Raw genomic sequence first — 6,933 nt, forward strand, 5'->3', positions numbered from 1 at the left:
TCTATATACAGAGCTAGCTACATAGCCGGGTAGTCCAACATGTCCATATACAGGGTACTAGCTACATGGCAGATGTCCGTGGGTTACTCGCAGGAGGGACGAGGATAAAGTGATCAGATAAGGGACACAAGCTGATGGCAAGTGACTAAGTTTATTTTAGCAACGTGGTTTATATAGTACTTCTGCATTAGGTCATTTTTATTCTGCCTAGTTACAATGTTTTCTATAGTAAAAAGCCTATGATTACCAACCAGTATATGATTACATAAGTATAAGCATTGTTATAACAACACTGAATCATGCAGTTTTGGGTTAGTTTACGTTTCCTTTTACCAGAAACAGATTCATTTATAATCAAGTAAAACCTTTCCCAATTCTAGTCACAAGGTGGTATTTAGGTTATATTCTTCATGGTGTCCTACACCTCCCCCTTATTTATTGATTTGAAGGACGTTGCCTGTCTTAGGTTGTCAGTGCGAATCCTTAGTCTTACCCATCATGGAAACTCATTGCAGCATAAGGCAATGGCTCTATCTTAGGTTGACTGAGATGCCACCTAACCTTACCCGTCTTTGGCTACACGTCCTGCATATGTCTAGGAAGTGTCTTTAACTGGAGACTATGCATACGACTCCACAGTGATTTATACTGGTGAATTGCCTTTCGAAGAAGGCAGGGGAGGAGGAAACAAACAAAGATGACAAATATGCTAATAGCTAGAATGGAACTCCACAATTGAGAAAGAGAGCATATAGTAGGGAACAAATTCTTAAGATTGTATAGAAGTTGTCTAGCTAATTTTGCAGGCTTGCTATTAAGGCAGGGATCATAGCGCATAGCAATTATTTGTGCATGTAACTCATTCCAATCTTTGCTGACATTTTCAGCTATCCATACTCCGTGCAGGTGAGTCTCTACTATGGACCAAGGAAAGGCCGAGGCATTATACACAAGTTTAGTCACACAAATTGAGCGATGATCTGCATGGCACGTGAGGCGTTGCCAGACCACGACTTGCTCCAAAGTATCCCAAAATAAGTTAATAGTATCATACAGTCCATTCAGGCGATGTTCAATGGCCAGATCATTCTTTTCTTGCCAGTCCCAGTTGTAGGAAACATTGTCAGCTCGTTGACTGTATCTGCAGTCTGAGTCTCTTGAGTAAGTGCAAATGTGGTGGCGATGAGGGAAACGGGCAGTAATATGAGGGACATCACACCAACCACGATGAGACCGAGGCCCCGTCTGGTTTAGAAAGTAACACGATAAACTCGCTGACAAGTTGTAGACCGGCATCATGATATCACTCTTGGGAGATGTTTACCGGCAGCAATACATAGGCTGGTCTTTTTAAAATTGCAAAAGTCATTTTAGGCACAAAGGCATCAACCCATGAGGTGAGGTTGCAACTAGTGCAATGTAGATGAAACTTCTCAAACCCTCCCAATGATGTGGCATTCTTTACCATGAGAAGACCTACAAGAAAAACATAGGGTTTGGGGAGAAAAAGATCTACAGAGTAAGCGTTATTAATGTGGTAATGGCAACTTCGGGAACGATGGCAGGCTAGGTGTTGCGTCATGTTGATGGTATTATGAAAAGGTGCACAAAACGAGTTGGTGGCTTTGTTGCTGTAGCAAATTGGTTTAGTATACTGGGAGCTAGCTACATGGCAGAGTATCGCAAACATTTCCATATACAAAGTTTTAGCTACATGGCAGATGTGTCCATTGTGTCCAAATACTGAGAGTTAGCTTCATGACAGATAAGTCCAGCATGTGTATATTTATAGGGTTAGGTACAAGGTAAATGAGTACAACTTGTCTATATACAGAGAGTTAGCTACATGGCAGGGTAGTGCAACATTTCCATATACAGTGTTCTAGGTACATGGCAGATGTGTCCAACATGTCCATACACTGAGAGCGAGCTACATGGCAGAGCAGTCCAACTTGTCCATATACAGGATACTAGCTCCATAGCAGATGAGTACAACATGTACATATATTAAGAGCTAGCTACATGGCAGACAAGTCCAATATGATTATATAAAGAGAGTTACCTATGAGGCAGATGAGTTCAACAAATTTATTTTTGAATAATTTAACATGAGTACAACATGTACATATATTAAGAGCTAGCTACATGGCAGATCAGTCCAACATGTCCACATAATGAGAGCTAACTACATGGCAGACAAGTCCAATATGTTCATATATAGAGAGCTAGTTACATGGCAGATCAGTCCAGAATATCCATTCAGCGACAGCTATTGACATGTCAGACAAGTCCAAAATGTCTAAATACAGAGAGCTAGGTACATGGCAGGGTAGTGCATCATTTCCATATACAGAGTTCAAGCTGCATGGCAGATGAGTCCAAAGTGTCATGTACTGAGAGCTACCTACTTGACAGATCAGTCCAACATATCCATGTACAGAGCGCTAGCTACATGGCAGAGGAGTCCAAAATGTATATATACAGAGAGCTAGCTACCTGTCAGTGTATTGCAACATTCCCATAAACAGAATTCTAGCTACAAGGCAGAAGACTCCAACTTGTCTATATACAGAGGACAAGGTACATGGCAGACTAGTGCGACATTTCCATATTAAGAGTTCCAGCTACATGGCAGATTTGTCCAAAATGTCCATAAATGAGAGTTTGCTACATGGCAGACAAGTCCAATATGTTCATATACAGAGAGCTACCTACTTGACAGATCAGTCCAACATATCCATGTACATGGCAGAGGCATCAGAAATGTCCATATACAGAGAGCTTGCTACATGGCAGGGTAGTGCAACATTTCCAGATACAGAGTTCTAGCTACATGGCAGATGTGTCAAATCTGTCCATATATTGAGAGCTACCTACATGGCAGACAAGTCCAATATGTTCATATACAGAGAGCTTCCTACTTGTCAGAAAAGTACAACATATCCATGTACAGAGAGCTAGCTACATGGCAGACAAGTCCAAAATGTCCATTTTCAGAGAGCTAGCTATATGGCAGAGTATTGCAAACATTTCCGTAAACAGAGTTCTAGCTACATGGCAGATGTGTTCATCATGTCAATTTACTTAGAGTTAACGACATGGCTGAGTAGTCCACTATATCCATATTCAGGATAGGAGCTACATGGCAGATGTGTCCAACTTGTCCATATATTGAGAGCCACCTACATGGCAGACAAGTCCAATATGTTCATATACAGAGAGCTATCTATTTGGCAGACGAGTCCAACATATCTATATACAGAGTCCAAAATGTCTATATACATGCAGAGGAGTGCAACATATCCATATACAGAGTTCCAGCTATAAGGCAGATGAGAACAACTTGTCTATATACAGAGAGCTAGCTACATGGCAAAATAGTGCAACATTTCCATATTAAGAGTTCTAGCTACATGGCAGATGTGTCCACAGTGTCCATAAATGAGAGGTTGCCAAATGACAGTCAAGTCCAATATGTTCATAAAATGAGAGCTACCTCCTTTGTAGATCAGTCCAACAAATCCATGTACAGAGAGCAAACTACATGGCAGACAAGTCCAAAATGTCCATATTCAGAGAGCTAGCTACATGGTAGAGTATTGCAAACATTTCCACATATAAAGTTTTAGCTACATGGCAGATGTGTCCATTGTGTCCATTTACTGAGAGCTAGCTACATGGCCGAGTAGTACAACATGTCCATATTCAGGACACTTGCTACATTGAAGATGTGTCCAACGTGTCCATATACTGAGAGCTACCTACATGTCAGAAAAGTCCAATATGTTTATATACAGAAAGCTACCTACTTGGCAGATCAGTCCAACATATCCATGTACAGAGAGCTAGCTACATGGCATATGAATCCAAAATGAATACATACAGAAAGCTAGCTACATGGCAGGGTAGTGCAACATTTCCATAAACAGAGTTCTAGCTACAAGGCAAATGAGACCAACTTGTTTATATACAGAGAGCAAGGTACATGGCATACTAAGGTGACATTTCCATATTAAGAGTTCTAGCTACATGGCAGATGTGTCCAAAGTGTCCAAAAATGAGAGGTTGATATATGACAGACAAATTCAATATGTTCATATACAGAGAGCTACCTACTTGGCAGATCAGTCCTACAAATCCATGTACAGAGAGCTATCTACATGGCATACAACTCCAAAATGTCCATATTCAGGACACTAACTACATGGAATATGTGTCCAATGTGTCCATATACTGAGAACTACCTACATGTCAGACAAGTTCTATATGCTCATATAGAAAGAGCTTCCTACTTAGCAGATCAGTCCAACATATCCATGTACAGGGAGTTAGCTACATGGCAGATGAGTCCTAAATGTCCATATTCAGAGAGGTAGCTACATGGCAGGGTAGTGCAACTTTTCCATATACAGTATTCAAGCTATAAGACAGAAGAATCCAGCTAGTCTATGTACAGAGAGCTAGCTACATGTCAGAGTAGCACAACGTTTCCATATACAGAGGTCTAGCTACATGGCAGATGTGTCCAACGTTTCCATATTAAGAGTTCTAGCTACATGGCAGATGTGTCCAATGCGTCCATAAATAAGAGGAAGTTACATGGCACACAAGCCCAATATGTTCATATACAGAGATCTACCTACTTGGTAGATAATTCCAACTTATCCTTTTACACAGAGTTAACTACATGGCAGACAAGTCCAAAATGTCCATATACAGAGAGCTAGCTACATGGCAAGGTAGTGCAATATTTCCATATACAGTGTTCTAGCTACAAGGCAGATGACTCCAACTTGTCTATATACAAAGAGCTAGCTTCATGTCAGAATAGTGCAACATTTCCATATACAGATATCTAGCTACATAGCACATGTGTCCAGCGTGTCCATATACTTAGACCTAGCTACATGGTAGACAAGTGCAATATGTTCATATACAGAGAGCTACATACTTGGCAGATTTGTCCAACATATCCATGTACAGAGAGCTAGCTACATGGCAGATGAGTCCAAAATGTCCATATACAAAGAGCTACCTACATGGCAGTGTGTTGCCACTTTTCCATATACAGAGTACTAGCTACATGGAAGATGTGTCCAACATATCCATATACTGAGAGCTAGTTACATGGCAGAGTAGGGCAACATTTCCATATACAGAGATCTAGCTACAAGGCAGATGAGTCCAACTTTTCTATATACAGAAAGCTAGCTACATGGCATAGTAGTGCAACATATCCATATAGAGAGTTCTAGGTACATGGTACATGTGTCCAACGGTTCCATATACTGAAAGCTAGCTACAATGCAAAGTAGTCAAACATGTCTATATACAGGGTACTATCTACATGGCAGATGCATCCAATGTGTCCATATACTGAGAGCCACCTACATGTCAGAAAAGTCCAGTATGTTCATATACATAGAGTTACCTCCTTGGCAGATCAGTCCAACATATTCATGTACAGAGAGCTAGCTACATGGAAGCTGTGTCCAACATGTCCATATACTGACAGCTAGTTACACTGAAGAGTAGTGCAACATTTCAATATACAAAGATCTAGCTACAAGGCACAGGAGTCCAACTTGTCTATATTCAGAAAGTTAACTACATGGCAGACAAGTCTAATATGTTCATATACGGAGAGCTAGCTACTTGGCAGATTAATCAAAAATATCCATTCACAGAGAGCTAGTGACATGTCAGAAGAGTCCAAAATGTCCAAATACAGAGAACTAGGTACATGGCAGAGTCGTGCATCATTTACATATACAGAGTACAAGCTACATGGCAGATGTGTCCAACATGTCCATATACTGACAGCTAGCTACATGGCAGACAAGTTCCATGTGTTCATATACAGAGAGCTACCTACTTGGAAGATCAGTCAATCATATCCATGTACAGAGAGCTAGCTACTTGGCAGACAAGTCCAAAATGTCCATATACAGAGAGCTAGCTACATGGCAGGGTAGTGCAATATTTCCATATACAGAGTTCTAGCTACAAGGCAGATGAGTTCAATTTGTCTATATACAGAGAGTTAAGTACATGGCAGAGTATTGCAACATTTTCCATATACAGAGTTTTAGTAACATGGCAGATGTTTCCAACGTGTCTATATACTGAGAACCACCTACATAGCAGACAAGACCAATGTGTTCATATACAGAGAGCTACCTACTTCGCAGATCAGTCCAACATATCCATGTACAGAGAGATTGCTACATAGCAGACGAGTCCAAAATGTCAATATGCTGAGAGCTAGCAAGGAGGCAGTGTAGTGCAACATTTCCATATAAAGAGTTCGAACTATAAGGCAGATGAGTCCAACTTGTCTATATACAGAGAACTAGCTACGTGGCAGAGTAGTGTAACGTTTCCATATACAGAGTTCTAGCTACATGGCAGATATGTCCAATGTGTCCATATACTGAGAGCCACCAACATGGAAGACAAGTCCCGTAAGTTCATATACAGAGAGCTACCTACTTGGGAGATCAGTACAACATATCCATGTACAGAGAGCTAGTTAAATGGCAGACGAATCCAAAATTTCCATATACCGAGAGCTATCTATATTTCAGGGTAGTGCAACATTTCCATATACAGAGATCTAGCTACAAGGCAGATGAGTTCAACTTGTCTATATACAAAGAGAAAGCTCCATGCACAGTAGTGCAACATTTCCATATACATAATTCTAGCTACATGACAGATGTGTCCAACGTGGCCATATACTGAGAGCCACCTACATGGCAGAAAAGTCCAATGTGTTCATATACAGAGAGCTACATTCTTGGCAGATAAGTCCAACATATCCATGTACAGAGAGATAGCTACATGGTAGACGAGTACAAAATGTCCATATACAGAGAGCTAGCTACATGGCAGGGTAGTGCAACATTTCCATATACAGAGTAGGAACAACAT

General features: G+C 40.7%; 1 pseudogene; it reads right to left on the reverse strand.

Annotated features, from left to right (window-relative positions):
• Positions 1 to 1,296, reverse strand: part of LOC102834552 — a 157,570-nt pseudogene extending 156,274 nt beyond the window's left edge.
• Positions 1,297 to 6,933: the final 5,637 nt, after the last annotated feature.

Source organism: Chrysochloris asiatica, unplaced genomic scaffold, assembly GCF_000296735.1.
Source record: "Chrysochloris asiatica unplaced genomic scaffold, ChrAsi1.0 scaffold00448, whole genome shotgun sequence".
Taxonomy (NCBI): domain Eukaryota; kingdom Metazoa; phylum Chordata; class Mammalia; order Afrosoricida; family Chrysochloridae; genus Chrysochloris; species Chrysochloris asiatica.